Source organism: Tiliqua scincoides, chromosome 1, assembly GCF_035046505.1.
Source record: "Tiliqua scincoides isolate rTilSci1 chromosome 1, rTilSci1.hap2, whole genome shotgun sequence".
NCBI classification, from domain to species: Eukaryota; Metazoa; Chordata; class Lepidosauria; order Squamata; family Scincidae; genus Tiliqua; species Tiliqua scincoides.
In genome coordinates, this window is record NC_089821.1 from 277417577 (window position 1) to 277435327 (window position 17751).

The following is a 17751-nucleotide window of genomic DNA, read 5'->3' on the forward strand; positions in this document are numbered from 1 at the left end:
CCCTCGTACATGTGTGTCTGATCCAGATCAAGACCAGAATGTGAGGGGCAGGTTAGCACTTTCTCTCTGTACTGTTTTCTTTTTTTTTCTTTTTTAAAGGGAGGGGAAAAAAATCCTCACCCAAGCTGTTATTTACTCCCCCCTCCCACCATGGCTATTTGCAAAGTAAGTATCTCAGGCACTTGATCCACACTGCATGGCAACGAGGCTGCATTTCTGAGACTTGCAGGAGTAGAGTGGAGATGAGCCTGCTGCAGATGTTATCAGCCAGACCCAAACACTGGACTCCAAACCATTGACAGAGGATTCAGCATCAATACTTTGCAACCACAAGTGGGAGACAGTAATGTTTTGAAGCAGGAAATAGCCCACAGTTCCATCCATGAGAAAGACATGTTATTTCTTAAGAAATTCCAGCCTCACACAACTTTTGCTCCCTCTGAACTTAGCCTGTTTAAACTACAGTAACCTAAAGGTCAGAGTGAGAACATCCAGCCCAGCTGAAATGCTGGTTCTTTATTGGGTTCCCATGTTAAGTGACCAATTTGTGGTCAACTACTCTCTCACAGAGGGACTGCCTAGGAAACTGCTCAAAGTTGTTGTCAGGACTTCATGTCATCTGTACACGCACGCATGCACACACACACACACCCCTGCAAAAATCTAATTTTTTCCCCCTGCATCCTCAGTGAACAGATTATGCAAATTGCCACTATTATTTTGTCTGACATGGAAGGAGAGCAAACCTATGGCGTGGCCAATGGTTCCCAGCAGTTCCAGATCAGTTTGCTAACCCATAATGTATGAGAATATGAAGATGCCTTCAACTGAGTAGGAGTGTTGATCCACCTAGCTCAGTATTGTCTTCTTGGATTGGTAGCAGCTCTTCTCCATTTCTTTATGGAGATACTGTAGCTCCATGTTGGGAAGAGGACCTCTCCAATGTTTCAAGCTGCCCTCTATCGACAAGTACAAAGACTGGGGTGGGGAGGAGGTATGTTTCAGCTTCTTGTGTTTCTCGCTGACTCCATTGTACATATACCTAGGCATGGTACTATGGCATGTATGTGTGTACGTTAATTTTGTGATTAATTATACACAGGTGTACAGACAAAAGCCCTTTAGACTCTATTCTCTGTCCATGGGATCTTTCTTCTTCATACTCTGAAGACTAGACACTGTGCTCACGTGCTTTCATGAGTTCTGGGGCCTGCAAATTGTAGCAGCAACACGGGCTCCCAGTCTGCCTGGGATTTCAAGTCCCTGATTATTTTGGTGCTTACAGGGCCAGCCCTACCATGAAGCAGGCAACTTCAGCAGCAGACTGTGACCCAGGTCCCAGGGGCAACACATGGAAGCCCACTTACCCCCTTGCCATGAATGACTTGCAGAGGAAGGAAAGGCAAATGGCACCATGCTTGCTTTGCTGGTAAGGAAGGGGGAGAGATTTGAAAGAAGGAAGTAATTGAGGTATGACTTGACTAAGAGGGAAAGGGGAGAGAAAGGAAGGTACTCTGCCTCAGGCAGCAAAATGACATCTTGACTGTTCCCTTGTTGCCAATTGAATGTCATGCCCTTGACCCTTGTTGCCAATTGAATGTCATGCCCTTGATTCTTCTTGCCTATCTATAGGAAACACCAGCAGGACATAAGGTTTGAAGAACATGTTCTTGAAAGAGCATGACACATTAGGAGGCTGAAAGACCAAATCATTGATTTTCAGCCCAATTCTAACCAACTTTCCAGCAGCCACAATGCGGCTCAAAGTATAGTAGTAGTAGTAGTACTAGTAGTAGTAAGTACTTGTATGTTGCCTTTCTGGCCATTGGATCACTCCTTTGACTTTATTCAAGGCAGTTAACATAGGCAGGCTTTTTCTAAACCCCCGAGGGAGTTTTTACAATGACAAAGAGGTTCTATCTTTCAAGAAACAAACAACATTCCAGATTTATCTTTCAAATGGTTTGGTATCACTTCTGGCCCCTGGTTGCCTCCCACGCTGGCTGACAAGCAGCTCCTTCATCTCTCACTTGAAGGGCAGCCGAGACGCTTCTTCATTCACACTGAACAGCAGGTGGAAAAACTCAGCTCAGCTTGTCAGCCACTTCTCAAGGTCTTGCAGCTCATGGAAGACTCTGATGATCTTGAACTGGTGACTTTCAGATGTTATCTTCGGGCTAACGGCAGCTCTACCCTCTAGACCAGACCTCTTGCCCTTATGTTCCTTACTGTGAGGAGACCTGGCCCCCATCTCAGGATGTAGTGCATGCACTGATGGCTCGGCTGCATTTGCACTGAAAAATTAGTTAGGATTGGCAGCATGACCTAGAATGTCACCTGATGCTGTCTTTAGTCGGCTGCCTCTGTGCTACAAAAATAAAACCAAAACCCTTGCCACGTGAAAGCACTGTCCCCATAAACAAAACCAGGAGTTCGTCAGTTCTGAGTTCCATGGCAGTGCACAAGGGAGGGGAATGATCTGCTTCTCACTCGAGTAAGCAGGAAGCAGATTGTTGTGGCTTGCAGAAAGACACCCTAAATCTGGCACCTTCTCAGACCCTTCACGATCTGCCATTGATGCAACCTACATCAGGTGGCCTTGTGGATGGGCTGGCAGTGTTTCCAGTGCTGGGATACCAGGGGACCTATGAAAAAAGCCCTCTGTATGTTCCCAACCTGATGGCTCACTGAGTGCTGCCACTGCCACTGGTACTGAGGATTCAGAGACTGGCCAGGCCAGATGGGCCCTCTGATGGGCATGGGCTCATCACCAATGCCCAATCTGGCCAACCCCTGAAACCACCCCAGGCTTTGTCTGTCTCTCTCCCTTGCCTGTGTCTGGCTCAGTAGTTCACTGTTTAGAATGCTGCTTCTTCTGCTCTGTCACTAGTTCTGATTGGCTCCAGCAAACCTCAAGGTCAAGATACCTCTACAGACACCCAACATAATAATTGACAGGCATGATATACAATTTAGACCATAGACGTTTTCTCATGTTAATGTAGCCCAGGCCACAGCTCCCACCCAATGTTTGGATCCAGTTTTATTAATGCAAAGTACAAATAGCCTCGTGGCATTTAAATTGATGATAGCTGAATATGTGACAATATGTGGTACAGGGTACAATGGATGAGCTTTCAACACTGTATAGTAGTGAGACTGCAGCAGGTGTGTATGTCTGTGTGTTGCTTGGGCAGTGATATGTGATTCTGTTACAAGACCTCTCCCTGTTTTCATCTGTGAAATTCTGGAGGATACACAAATGTGCATTTTTTTCTCTCGCTTCCCATACCTGAGTTGCTGGAAATGTGTGCAATCTGGCAGGGCTTAGGACCCAAGCTTGCTTGAAATCTTCTCTTTCAGGTCTCTCCAGGGTTATGCCTTAGTGGGAGGTAGCATCCAGGGCTGGCTGGCATGAATGAGAGAGGGAGACAGAAATTCTGGACTCAAAAGCCTCAAACTGGAATAGTACTGTGGTATCCAGGCAACGGGTCCTGACGCAACTGTGCACACACTTACAGAAAAGAAAAAAAAAACAGAGAGAAGAAGCCCCTTTGGAAAAAAAAATGCACACACATTTTTCAGAGCTAAGACAGACACAGACAGTAACCTGGAGGTGGGGAGGAAGCATCAGAGCTGCACTTCTGCAAAGAGTGAAGTTGGAAGGCAGAGCCAGACCCAAAGCAAGAAATGAAATTGCATCACTAGAATATTAATGGAGAAGTCCCTAATACTAAGCCAAGCCTGGTAAGTTTCATTTATTTTTAACTTCCCCTTAGAAAGAGGTTGGAATTCAGAGTTTCATGGGAAAGCTGCAAACACTTGATCTAGGTGCATTCACATGATCAGGTTTACCCTGGCGTTCTAACCACTAATGAAAACTTTAAAATCTGGTTGTATTCAACCAGGCAATTTCAAAAAGCATTTAAGCTGCCATTGTAAGTATACCAGAGTGGGTTTTATTAAAAACAAGAAGACTTATTTTGATTAAATATGTTTGGGATTGGGATTCTGTTTGGGAAGTCCGTATCGTCAGGAATTAAAGGCAGGTTTGTTATTCAGAGTCGTCCCATGGTATGTGAACAGCAAGATAATAGGAAGGAAGTGGTGACCCAAGGAAGCAGTGAAAGACACACCCAAAAATGTAGGTGTTGTCAGATTGAAAATAAGGGATATGATGGCAATTTGATGCCCATATTGAAAGGACAATGGGGAACAAGGTGAATCCTGATGTACTCCACTTGTATGAATATCTGGATTGAGGAGCAGCTCTTTCAAATACAAAGCACATTTTAATTCTCCTTCCCCTACCCCATCAATAATTGGCAACATTAAATGAAGTAGATTGTGAGATTCACCCCCCCCCCCCAATCCCAAACTGTGTGGCTTAGTATCTCAAATAATCTTCTGTCTTATTCTATGATATGGATTGTTTAGGTTTGTGGGTGGAGTACACACTAACCCAGGCATGTTCCAGATCTATGTTACTATCATGTAAACTTCTACTCTGCTGAACAGGATCGACCCCTTCCCTCAAATTCAGGAACAAATATGTTCGGGATCCACACCCCTTTGCAGCCTTCTTTTCAATGGAGGTTTTCTCCCCCTTTGTTTGTCATTTGCACTCTTTTAAAACAGGAAGAGAAAAACAATCAGAGAAGGGGCTCCCAAGTGTAGTGACAGATTCTGATATTGGCATGCAGCGAGAGTGGTGGAAAATCCCTGTTGACTGCAGGAATACAAAAGGGCCCACCTGTCAGAAGGTGATTCCAAACCTCCCCCCAAATGGGCATGGTAGCATAATGGTTGCCTCCAGTGATGTGCAAGGAAACAGGCACGAAATGAGGTGATCTGAAGGACTGGCTTTCTGCTGTTTTGACTGTCTGATTAGTTTTCAAGCTGGAGGCCAAATGAAGTCAAGTGGTACAGCTGTATTGACTTTGAGGGGAAAAAATTGATCCATTTCCACTTGCTAAGAGTCTGGTCCACCCATTTTCTTCATTATTGGAACAATAAGAAAATATTTGGGACACCTAGGCAATTAATTTTAAATGGCTGGGTGGTTGTTCTCTCTTTCTTTTGCGGCTATGGTGGTACAAATCCTCTTCAGTCCACATCCCTGTTTGTCTTGCTCAGAGAGAGCCGTGTTCCTGCTTTGATACGCTGAGGAAAATCAGGTGTCACAACCATTTTTTTTGTACTGGGAAAGCAGCTGAAAAACTTTGCCCCCAGGCTGCTTCTGAGCTGTCTCAACGTGTGTCTGGGTGGCTGAGCACCTGTCATCTGAGTGCTTGCTCTGCTGGGTCCAAAGCCAACCTTTTCACATGATATAGGGCAGTAGTTTTCAAGCTCTTGACTTTCAAAGTACTCTTTCCACATTGAGTTGTCTGCTGTGAAGACTGTACATGCTGCAGAGGATTCTGGGGTATGCTCTATCTAGGGCATGCACAAGACATAACCAGACCTGTCTGGCCTCACCATTGCCACATGTCAATTAAGAGTGCAGGTATGTTCAGTATGAGAGCACATGTTTGCCTCTAGGAGGTGTAGTGAGGTTTAGTCCTCAGCATTTCCAGTAACAAGGATTTGGGATAGTTGAGCTTGGAAAGCCCCCCTGTTTGGAACCTTGGAAAAGCACTGTCAGGCAGGGTGGATGGTCCTGGACTAACAGAGCAATCATAGACAAGTCTACTTAGAAGTAGTTCCACTGAACTTAATGGAATTTGCTCTGGGGTAAGTGTGCATAGGATTACACCCCAAGGTGGTCTACTGGTCTGCTTCAGAATATGTTTGTGCCCTTCATCATGAGGGAAGCAACTTAGCAGCCCCACCAGGCCACAGCTGACTTGCCTCAAACCCACATCAACAATGTCCATGCTAAAGCTTCCAGGGCAGATCTGGCTCAGGATTTCAGAGTCACCATGACAACAATTGGCCTGTCCCAGGAAGTAACATCCCCAATACATGTTGATTTCCATTGACTGGACACACATTGGACCTCATTTTCACTGTTGGGCAGAGGGAGGGTGGTCTGATGGTGGTGAAAATTAAAGCTTCTCCATTATCATGGACAGATCACTACCTGGTGGGATGGGGCCTGAGGGTGGTACCTAACCTCTGCAAGGTTGGTGGACCCATTGGCATGGTCTGCCCCTGAAGGCTGATGGATCCTGATGGCTTCCTGAGAGCTTTGGTCAAGTTTCCTAGAACTAGGGTCGGCAACTCACCCACTGGTCTAGTTGACCCTTGGAATGGGGAAATGGCCAGAGCAGTAGATGAAATTGCTCCTATGTGACCTTGGCTGGGCTGTAGAGCCCATTCATCTTCTTGGTTTATTGAGGAGCTGCAGGCAATGAAACGGATCAGCAGACTTCTCAACTCCAAGGAATTCTGGAAGAAGCCAATTACCTGGGTCCCTATCAATCTGATTTCAGGCCAGGCTAAGAGATGGAGACAGCCTTTTCATCTTGATTGAAGGCCTGCACCGAGGACTAGACAGGGAGAATGCATCCCTCTTGGACCTTTCAGTGGCATTCAGCACGGTTGACCATGGTTTCCTTCTGGACTGACTGACCAAATTGAGGCTTGGAGGCACTATTTTGTAGTGGTTCTGTTCCTTTCTGGCAGATTGGACCCTTCTACTGGGTGTGTTCCTTCTCCTGGGTGTTATGAGAACAGGCCAATGTTCATGCCAGAAAGGAGCAGAAGGTTTCTGAACCTGTCATGGCTTTACAGAGATTCATCTCATCCCTAACAAACGACATCACCAATGATACCTCTGCTATACAACTAGTCTAGGTTTCCCACATGTAGGACAGTGCATGATTCCGAGCCAAGACAGAGAAGTATTTTCTTGAAGCTTCCATGTGTCCAGGTTTTTATGTGAGTAGATTCTAACTTAGCTACATCTGTGCAAAGGAGAGATACATGCACGAACAAATTGTGTTTGGCTATAAGACTACACAATAATGACAAGAGAAATTTGCTAGAAGCAAAGGAGAGTCTATTCCAGGGTAAGGACAATCTACTTTTCAACTACAGAACCAAATATCATTGTCAGTTATTTAGAATGTCATCCCTCTAACCTAGTGGTTCCCAAACTGAGAGTTGGAACCCATTGGTGGGTTGAAACCTGAATTTGGTGGGTCCCACAGAAGCCTACAATGGAAACATAGGTGATAGAAAGATTCGATAACTAACTGCCTCAAGGCTTTTCAAAAATCAGATAGCTGCTAACTGCCCTCCAAACAGCTCCTGCAGTTTACAAGCATTTGTAAATATAGGAATATAGATGTTGGAGCATCTTTTTTCTGGTTATTATTATGGTAAATAAATAAAAAGATTGTTTCTTTCTAGATTTTTTTAAAGTCTCGTAAACCTAGGTGGGACCTGATAGAGTGTCATTTAAAGAAGTGGGTCCCATGTGCTAAAACGTTTGGGAACCACTGCTCTAGCCAGTTACTAGAATAGGAGGCTGTAAAATGCGGAGGGGGGATTAACGTGTCCATGTTTTCACTGTGGCTCTTGTTTATATACGTTCTGTCCTAAGGGGGGGCAGCTTCAATTTTAGTGCAGTGCAAGTGTGGGTCAGCTTCTGTATTCAAAAGTGGACCAAAGAAAACAATGTGACACAAGGTAAAAATGTTCTATACATGTTCAGCATGCTGGATTTCTTGAAATAAACATGGTGATAATCTTAGGACCACAACCTGCTCAGTTTTTGAGTCAAACAAACATACCTTGGGATAGATTTCCCCATAGACATAATCTAAGCACAGACCCAACATGTTTTCCATTTACTATTCATGGGTTTTTGTTCCTGTATTTGTTCACCCATTTGCGAACTTGGATACATTTAAATGAGCAGAATGTTTTGCCTATTTTGCAGTATGCCGTTTTGGGAAAAAATATTGCTGTTTTGCCATTTCTGTTCAGTCAACACCTTCCTGCAAATGCACTCAGCTTTGTTTACAGTGCATTTTAAGACCCTCCCTGGTTATAAATAAGACTTGGAATGAATTTGTTCCCAGAAATTCCCCTCTGAGAATCTGGATGTTGCTTATTCCAGAGATGCTCTGAATGCTCAAATGGGGTTTTTATAATTATTGTTCTATATACAAGTCATAGAACCCTAAATTCCTCCAGATGTCTTGCTTTCAATGTGTGTCAATATGCCTGCACTCCGACACCTTCCAAGCCTTCACAGGCAGCCACAGATCACATCTTGGCCTGTTCTCAAGATTTTACCTGTTTCTTGTCAGCTGTCTCTACCACATTCCATGACCCTCCTTCAGCAACTACTGGTCTCCCATCCAAGGCCGACCCAAGGCTGAGCCTGCTTAGCATTTTCAGGCAGGGGCAACAGCTCAATCTCCAGACTACACTTCCTGCCCTTGTATTTGATTTCAGTGTTTGATATTTGTCATTATTTGATGATTTATATATAACAGGAATTAGTATTTGACAATGTCTGTTCACTGGCATGCAATGACAGTTGGTATTTGTTTGGCACTGATAGGCAGGGCCAACTTTAAGCCAATTGGACCAATTGCTTTCCCTCGCCCCCAGGGGGTCCCTGCGCTAGAGTCTTATCAAGTACACACAACACATGTATTGGACATTTGGCAATGGCAAATGGACATTTGGAATTTTTTTCTAAATAAAAAAATAAAATATTTTTACTAAAACATTTCACAGTCACTAAAACAAGTGGTTTTGTAACTATTTACTTTTCAGAAGTAATCTACATGTTTTGTGTGTTTACTTGTTGGCTTACATGTATGCAATTTTATATTCAAATTTGCTTAGATCCATTTGTTCCATTAACTCACACACATTTTTTAAATGCACATTTTGATTGCTTTCCATTCTACCATAGAGATATAAAGTCTATAATAAATTTTATTCTTATCTTTAAGATTCTACAGACCCTGCCTATGAACTTGGGACCCTGCAAAAACATGTTTACAATTGGGCGTCACAGCTCCTAAGGCTGGCCCTGCTGACAGGTAATATGACTGACAGCTCGTACTTTTTAGCATTTAACAATATCCAATAATGGGCATGCAGTGGCACTTAGAATCTGGTTGGAGATGATGACTAACATGATGGTATTAAGTATCTTACAGTATTCATTAGTGAAGCTGACATGCAATAGAATTTAATGTTTTCTTGTATTTGACAGTTCATGTACTGCCAACCTATGGTTGACAGCCTATGAGATTCAGGTCCTGCAGAAATCCACCAGAAGATGCCGGCAAGCCTAAGCATTTTGACTTTGAATTGTCACATTCACATTTAAAATGTTGCATTCAAAACTGAAGTATTAAATTGGAAATCCTGGTGCAACTAAAGACATTACAAGCATCTTTTTCAACTTGTGCCACCTTCGTCTCTCTGAGAGTTTAGCAAAGCAAAACGTATGGTATGATGCCATTAGATGGTCCCACCCCCAATGTGCTTTATTCACAGATATACACAGGGCAGGAAAGCCTATATCCTTGGAACTCTCTCAAAGAATATGAAAAGGATGTGTGTGTCCCTCTTTTCCTTCAAATCCCCCCTCTAAAGCCATTTTCTAAGAAGTATGTAGCATGAAGCATGTAGTCCTCCCACCACCACTGTCCTTGACAGCCCAATTCTATCTAAAAAGCATGCCAGCAGAAAAAGCATTTCACTGATGTGGGCTGCTACAAAACATCCATAAAAGTGCTTTGCATCAGCACACGCAGCAGATTGCATATTGGCAGGAAGGCCAGCGCCTTTCTGCATGCATCATCTGGTCTGCTGGAGGAGGTAAGCCCAGCACAGGGGGTGGAACAGGGCAGGTGGAGTGCATGAAGGGGGTGGAATGGGGAAGAGATGGGGCGGGGTGGACAGATTGTGCTCTGGAGGAGGGTGGGATCAGCGGCAGTGGTGCATGCCGAATTGTGAGCTCCTTCCTGCGCCTGTTTTGCCTGCATGGAGCAAGGTGAACTTAAAAACATCAGAACAGTCCCACTGGATAAGGCCATAGACCCATCTAGTCCAGCTTCCTGTATCTCACAGCGGCCCACCAAATGCCCCAGGAAGCACACCAGATAACAAGAGACCTCATCCTGGTGCCTTCCCTTGCACCTGGCATTCTGACATAGCCCATTTCTAAAATCAAGAAGTTGCACATACACATCATGGCTTGCAACCCGTAATGGATTTTTCCTCCAGAAACTTGTCCAATCCCCTTTTAAAGGCATCTAGGCTAGATGTCATCACCACATCCTATGGCAAGGAGTTCCACAGACCAACCACACGCTGGGTAAAGAAACATTTTCTTTTGTCTGTCCTAATTCTCCCAACACTCAATTTTAGTGGATGTCCCCTGGTTCTGGTGTTATGTGAGATTGTAAAGAGCATCTCTCTATCCACTCTATCCTTTCCATGCATAATTTTGTATATCTCAATCATGTTCCCCCTCAGACACCTCTTTTCTAGACTGAAGAGGCCCAAACGTTGTAGCCTTTCCTCATAAGGGAGGTTCCCCAGCCCAGTAATCATTTTTTGTTGCTCTCTTTTGCATCTTTTCCATCTCCACTATATCCTTTTAGATATTTGGCAACCGGAACTGGACGCAATATTCCAGGTGTAGCCTAACCATTGATTTGTACAGAGGCATTACAATATTAGCTTTCTTGTTCTCAATGCCTTTCCTAATGATCTCAAGCATGGAATTAGCCTTCTTCACTTCTTCCCCCCTCAGGCGTCTCTTTTCTAGGCTGAAGAGGCCCAAACGCCGTAGCCTTTTGCTAGCAGTATCATTTGCGCTAGCAGTATCACTGGCACAGGTTCAAGTTGCCTCATGGTGGCTACTTGGTTTCCCCAGGGCAAGGGGACAGTTGTTCCATTACACTGAGGACACCTCCATCAGCCAAAGCTCCCCTGCGAGTTGCAGCAGAGGCCACACCAGCAACACTGCATTGCTGCACAGGAGTTTAAATGCATATTCTCTTGCTTACCTTCCCCTCCACTTCTAGCACTCCACTCTATTCAAATATGTTTCATGGGTTTCTCCCCCCAAAAGGGGTGCTCAAGGCAACTTAGAAAATAAATTCAATAGTAATACAATAAAATAAAATACTATAAAATTTGAAAACATCTAATTAGCCATGCAAAACGTTTGGGTACGTAAAAATACAGTAAAAGCACTTTATAAACACAATATAAAAACACAGTAGTGATAAAAGCAATGGAACAGCAATCAAGCAGTATAAACATAAAGCAACGGAGCATCATAAAACCAACATCAAACAGTGGCATAAAACCATTAGGAAGATAATTAGGAATTGAGAATAACATTATATTCTGCCCATTATAGCAGCCCAGCCCAACTGAACATTCAATACCAGCTCATCCATGAGGTGAAGTGAAGTAAATTGCACTGGCAGTGAATTGAGAGGCATTCGATAGGGCACTGTTTCCATTAAGCCACGTGGCCACATGGCTGTGCAGCTCCAAGCTGAGCTCCACACAGCACAGACATCGGCAGCTCAGATGCTTGGTGATGACCTGTGAAGTCGTCACCAAATATCAAGAGATGGGGTTGCGATGCAGTTGTGTGCACCATGTGCACCTGTGTGAACCAATTACAGGGAACCCTGCAAGGGGAGCCATTGACTCACTCCAGTCCACCAATGATGCAAGCCACAATGGTTCACTTCCCTTTAGCCTGAGCAAGAAGTGGATCTTCGCCAGCCTCACCTTGTTCCTCATACAGTTTCCTTAAAGCAGGAAATGCAGGACTTCTGTCTTTCCTTACAGAGACAATGTATGCCATCCTTTTGAATGAAACTGGAAGCCTGAGTTTGATGGAACTGCACACGAAGCATGCTAAGGAGCTTTACTTTTTCCTGCAGTGCCTTGGCAGAGGCAGCAGGTAGGCACAGAGAGGTGCTCTCGGTTGTGCTGCTCCTGTCAATGCTGCATCAAAAAGCCAACCGGAAAAGGAACATCTTCAGGCCCTGCCAAAAGGCCTCCAGGGAGGGGGCTGCTCTCAAATCAGAAGGGATGGAATTTCACCATTGGGGTGCCAGTGCCAAGAAGGCCCTATTTCTTGCAGGAGGGCCCCCTCAGATGACCAGGCAAGACTGGGTAACTGCAGATGATAAGCAGTAACTCAGCACAGTGTGCTTGTAACCTGGAAGCCCTGGCCAAGGTCATAGGGCAGTGGCCAATCACTTGCCTTGCATGTAGAAGGTCCCAGGTTCAGTCCCAGTACCCACAACAAAGGTGATAAGGGAAAGGAACGGAAAGGTGCCTTATACTGTTAGACTGGTGGTCCTTCCAGCTCTGTATTGGCCACAGTGACTGGCAACAGATTTTTTCCCATGGTTTCGGATGGGCTCTTTCCCACAGAAGCTGCCTGGATGCTTCTGCATACAGAGCCACTGAGCTATGGCTAGAGAGCTGCTGCCAGTCAGTATAAGCTACACTGGGACAGATGGTCCAGTGATCTGACTCCACATGAGGCAACCCTGAATGCTTCACACACTTAACCATTTTCCTCTTTCAGAGACAGGCAATTATAGTGGGGGGTGGGGAGGGAAATTGCTGACACACTGCATTTTCCTCATGCTATAAAAATCCTCATTTCAACTGGCTCCTGTTCTCATTCCTTGCCCTTTTTCTTCAGTCAGAGGACTATGAAAGAAAGGAATGGGGAGCGGGAAGCCTTGTGTGCTCAGCATTGGCTTGAGAGCGAACTGGCCATCTTCTCTCCTCTCTAATCACTATGGCAACATATATCAGTGTGGAGTCAGCCATGGGCAGTGTGTTGAAACCTGAAAGAGGGTCCAGCATGACCTCTCAGGTATGGCTTGTATCAAAAGAACAGCAGTTAGCAGCATCTCAGGGTATCCAAATCTCTGGATCCAGATAGTGGTGCTGGAGGGAAGATTCCTTCTTTTCCCTAAGTCATTTCTCCAACTGAAATTCCACTTCAGAAGCAGATGGGGATAAAGAGATGTGATCTGAGTATATATCTTTTTTTCCCCCTCCATGTAGGGGCCCACCCCTGGAGGGGCCTGGAGCAGGCTTGTTCCACCCCCAGGGAGGCCTCAGATTGGCTGGAGGGGGGAGGGGTTCCAGCACCCTTATCCTCCTCCTTAGCAGAGCTGCCACACCTGGCTTGGGAGCAGGCACTGTTCACCTCACAGCTCCCTGCTTCACACTGCCTGCCTCGCATCCCTGGCTTCCCTGTTTTATGATGCAAGCCCGCCCCTTTGGCCCCTCCCCTTCCTCCAGGTAGGGCAGAAAAGGCCTTTCCTCTTCCTGGCTTGTTTCCTTCTGTGTTCCTTGTTTGCCCTGCCAGCCCCCAATGTCTGGTTGGGGTGAGCCAACCTTCTTTGCCCCCCTCAAGGGCAGGGAAGCCTTCCAATATAGTACAATACAATAATACCTTTATTGGCATATAAGGGAAACCTCCCCACCCTGGGCATGGGGTGCCTGCTCCAGGTTAAATCGGGGGTCAGGGCATCTGGGAGGGGCCCCGACACTCCAGCTGGGCTAATAGCAGCTTAGAGCAGTGTTTCTCAAACTGTGGGTTGGGACCCACTAGGTGGGTCGTGAGCCAATTTCAGGTGGGTCCCCATTCATTTCAATAATTTATTTTGAATATATTAGACTTGATGCTGCCATGATATGTGACTGCATATGGGGAAATGTGACAGAGCTGTATTTTTAACAAGCTACTCTGCATATTCTTTGAACAAAGATTGTTGGCAACCTTCAGTCTCGAAAGACTATGGTATCGCGCTCTGAAAGGTGGTTCTGGAACAGCGTCTAGTGTGGCTGAAAAGGCCAATTCGGGAGTGACAATCCCTTCCACACCGGGAGCAAGTGCAGTCTGTCCCTGGTCTGTCTCCCTGGCTATGGGCCTTCCTTCTTTGCCTCTTTGTCTCAGACTGCTGGCCAAGTGTCTCTTCAAACTGGGAAAGGCCATGCTGCACAGCCTGCCTCCAAGCGGGCCGCTCAGAGGCCAAGGTTTCCCACCTGTTGAGGTCCATTCCTAAAGCCTTCAGTTCCCTCTTGCAGATGTCCTTGTATTGCAGCTGTGGTCTACCTGTAGGGCGCTTTCCTTGCACGAGTTCTCCATAGAGGAGATCCTTTGGGATCTGGCCATCATCCATTCTCACAACATGACCAAGCCAACACAGGCATCTCTGTTTCAGCAGTGCATACATGCTAGGGATTCCAGCACGTCCCAGGACTGTGTTGTTTGGAACTTTGTCCTGCCAGGTGATGCTGAGAATGCATCGGAGGCAGTGCATGTGGAAAGCATTCAGTTTCCTCTCCTGTTGTGAGCGAAGAGTCCATGACTCGCTGCAGTACAGAAGTGTACTCAGGACGCAAGCTCTGTAGACCTGGATCTTGGTATGTTCCATCAGCTTCTTGTTGGACCAGACTCTCTTTGTGAGTCTGGAAAACGTGGTAGCTGCTTTACCGATGCGTTTGTTTAGCTCGGTATCGGGAGAAAGAGTGTCGGAGATCGTTGAGCCAAGGTACACAAAGTCATGGACAACCTCTAGTTCATGTGCAGAGATTGTAATGTAAGTGTGGCTAGGATTGCAGCCTAGGATAGTAAAAAATTTCCCTGCTTGATGATGTCACTTTGGGTCATGACATCACTTCCGGTGGGTCTTGAAAGGTTCTCATTCTTAAAAAGTGGGTCCCGTTGCTAAATGTGTGAGAACCACTGGCTTAGAGGATGGTTGGGGAAATTACCCAGGTAGCAAAGGCTTCTGCCTTTGCCAGCATACCTGCCTTGATCAAACCCTGTCCTTCTTCCATAGCTGCTTTTAGGCTTTTAAAAACAGTTGGGATCCCATCATGTATCTCTTGAGTTGCATGTAGTTTAGCCCTTAGCACAAAAATGCTTTAAGCCATAATTTTGTAAGTGCTACAGCCCTACCAATAATTTGCGGTTGGGGAGGAATGTTACCCATCCTCTCCTTAGAACACCCAGGTTAGATCTCCGCCCTGCGAAACAATCTCACCACCTGTGATTTGCGAGGATGCATGGATACAGTGCCACACACTTTTTAGGCAATACGTGTGCGACCGCGAGGACAATCATCCATGCCTCCTTGGCTCGCAAACCCCATCATTTACATTTAAGAGCTGGAAGGAATGCTAAGTTTGTACTTGGCACTGCTTCTGGAACGCTATCCAACCCCCAGAAGGAGGTGAATTTCCCCAGTGTGGAAAAAGTTATTAGCACAGAACTTGGTTTATGCTGTTCTCCTCCTCCTAGTCCTCCAGCCAAAGAAGATCATGAGATCTGCCAACTTGTTGTGCAGTGTCCTCTAGCAACAGGTTCTGCTGTACAATCCAGTACAAAATTTGTGTTTCTCAGTGGTGACTGATGCAACCACACCTTGCAAATGTTTCTACACCTGCTTTTTTCATTTAATGCTTCCTGGTTATGATGAAGGCTACTTGTGACTGTTGACTGTGTAACAAGAGCTCCTTCAAGCTGCAGGGGAATGAAAATTGCTTAGGCATGCACTCAGAGACCTTTTCAGAGGAGCAATGTCAACACAGTCCAGATGTACTCTTGGATGTACGATTTTTTTAAATTGTGGGTTACATTCCTGGAATCCAGCAAGAGTGATACAGTTCAGTGAGGTGGCTCTTCTCTTACAACTCCAACTTCCCACACAGAATGGCTCGGAGCTGTCTCTTACATTCCCTTTACGGCTGCTTAACTCTTCCCCTTTGGAGGGAAATTCAAAACTGAGTTGCCCTGTTTGCCTTTCTCCAAATTTAAGGATTCTGAATGGAAACTCTTTGCTGGATTCTTCAACATTCATTATCCCAACCCAGGATAGCCACTGGCATACCTAGAGGGGGAGCAAATGGGGCAAAGGCCCCAGGTGCTAACCCTCCAGGGGCGCCTCCCCGAGCTCCCCCCCCCCGGAGGTGGAGCACCCAGGAGCACTGTGGAGAGGCAGCAAGAAGTTGTCTCGCCACCAGCGCCTCAGCGCCAACTGTGCCGCCCCCCTCCCTTCCTCCTTTATAGGGGGATAGGAGACGGGCGCCCTAGAGAGGCAGCACATCAGAAGATACAACTCCCATCTCGCTGACACTCTAGGGCATCTGACTCATATCATTCAGAGGAGGGGGGAGGGCGCCCTAGAGAAAACGCTTCTCTAGGTAAGCAAATGATTTGCTTATGGAATAAGGTGGCTTTCATTGATTGCACAGTGTGTCATTCAGCTCACAGGTGCTTCTCCTCTGCAGGAGAGGGGTGTGAGGCTGCTGGGTTCAGGCATGCTCAATCCTTGCAGAAAATGCCAGTCTTTCAAGGTGTTGCAGGAAAAGGCAGTACAGAACTGAGTAAGACTCATCTTGGCTTCAGGATTTAAATTATAGCAGAAGAGGTGGAATGGGAAATTTCCCACTCAAAATGCCTATTTGCATTAGTAGCTCTTGTTGATTTGCTTCCTTTCACTGTATCTCCCAAAAGGGTAAAGGAAAGCGATTCATGATTCACAACAGCCATGGAGACAGGTCTCCTTGGGTCACGTATCGGCAGCTCAAATTGCCAGTCAGCATGGCTATGTACTGGAGCCACAGATAGCCAAAATGGAAGCAAATATTACCAAGGAAAATACATAGCCTGCCTTATCATAAGATCTCAGGAGGATGCATTGTAGAAAGAGCAATGACACAAATGGCAGTGTCCCTGGAAAAAAGCTCATGACTGAAGCACAATGGAAATTTGCTCAGGGGACAGAAGGAGAATGAAAGAAAGGCAGACATTGCTGTTTGTCCTGTTTCTCTGTTCAGCTGGTGTGATGGAGGAAAACAGGCAAAGCACACAGCAGGTGCACTGCTGCTTTGAAACACCTGCTCTGGACACACACACACACACACACACACACTGTACATTTACACATGACCCCATGCACACATGTCTAGGGATCCTGTCGTATTTGGTCATGATGCTCACACTTCGCAAACTGAAGCACACATGATGCACACACTTCACAAACTGAAGCAGGATAGGAAGTGACTCAGAGTCCACTCAGTTACAATGACTGTATTGAGAAAAATTAATATAATGACTAAAAGTAATGATATCAAACCACGCAAGAAACAGCATACGCAGTAATTATAAATGCAAGAAGCAAAAGTATTATTGTTAGATACTATAATATAATAGTGAAACTTATCCAAGGCAAAATAAGAGACAGCTGGTAGAGGCAATACTTAACAGGAGGGGGTGTTAATGTTTCTGGATGCTTGAGATTAATTCTGCTCCAAGGAAGAGGGAAAAGTGGGTTGAAGCAATTCCCACACACTTGCTCACTGCTTACATTCCAGCTTACATCTTTGCTCAGGTCCTCTCTCCCATCCTGTCACTTTTAGGGAAGGGGTGTTCCCTTTTATAGAGGGAGAAGGGGGGATCCATGCCTGCAATAGACATAATGAGGGCCTATAATCTAAATGTTGCCAAAACCTAACAGAAGAGAAAATACTGCTTGTTTGCCGTACCCCAACTTCTAACCCTAGGAGGCATCAACATATACCATAAATCAGGCTTGGGGAAGGGAAATGCCCCTTAATTGAAAGAGGCCCCTCAATTATTTCTAGCTCTTAATTGAATATCAACTGATGAGCTCACTCTGACCTGCGGTAACCATCAGGCACGCTTCAGTTGCCCAATTTGGAGGAAATGCAAAACTCATAATAGGCACCTGGCTGGTTTTGGCAGAA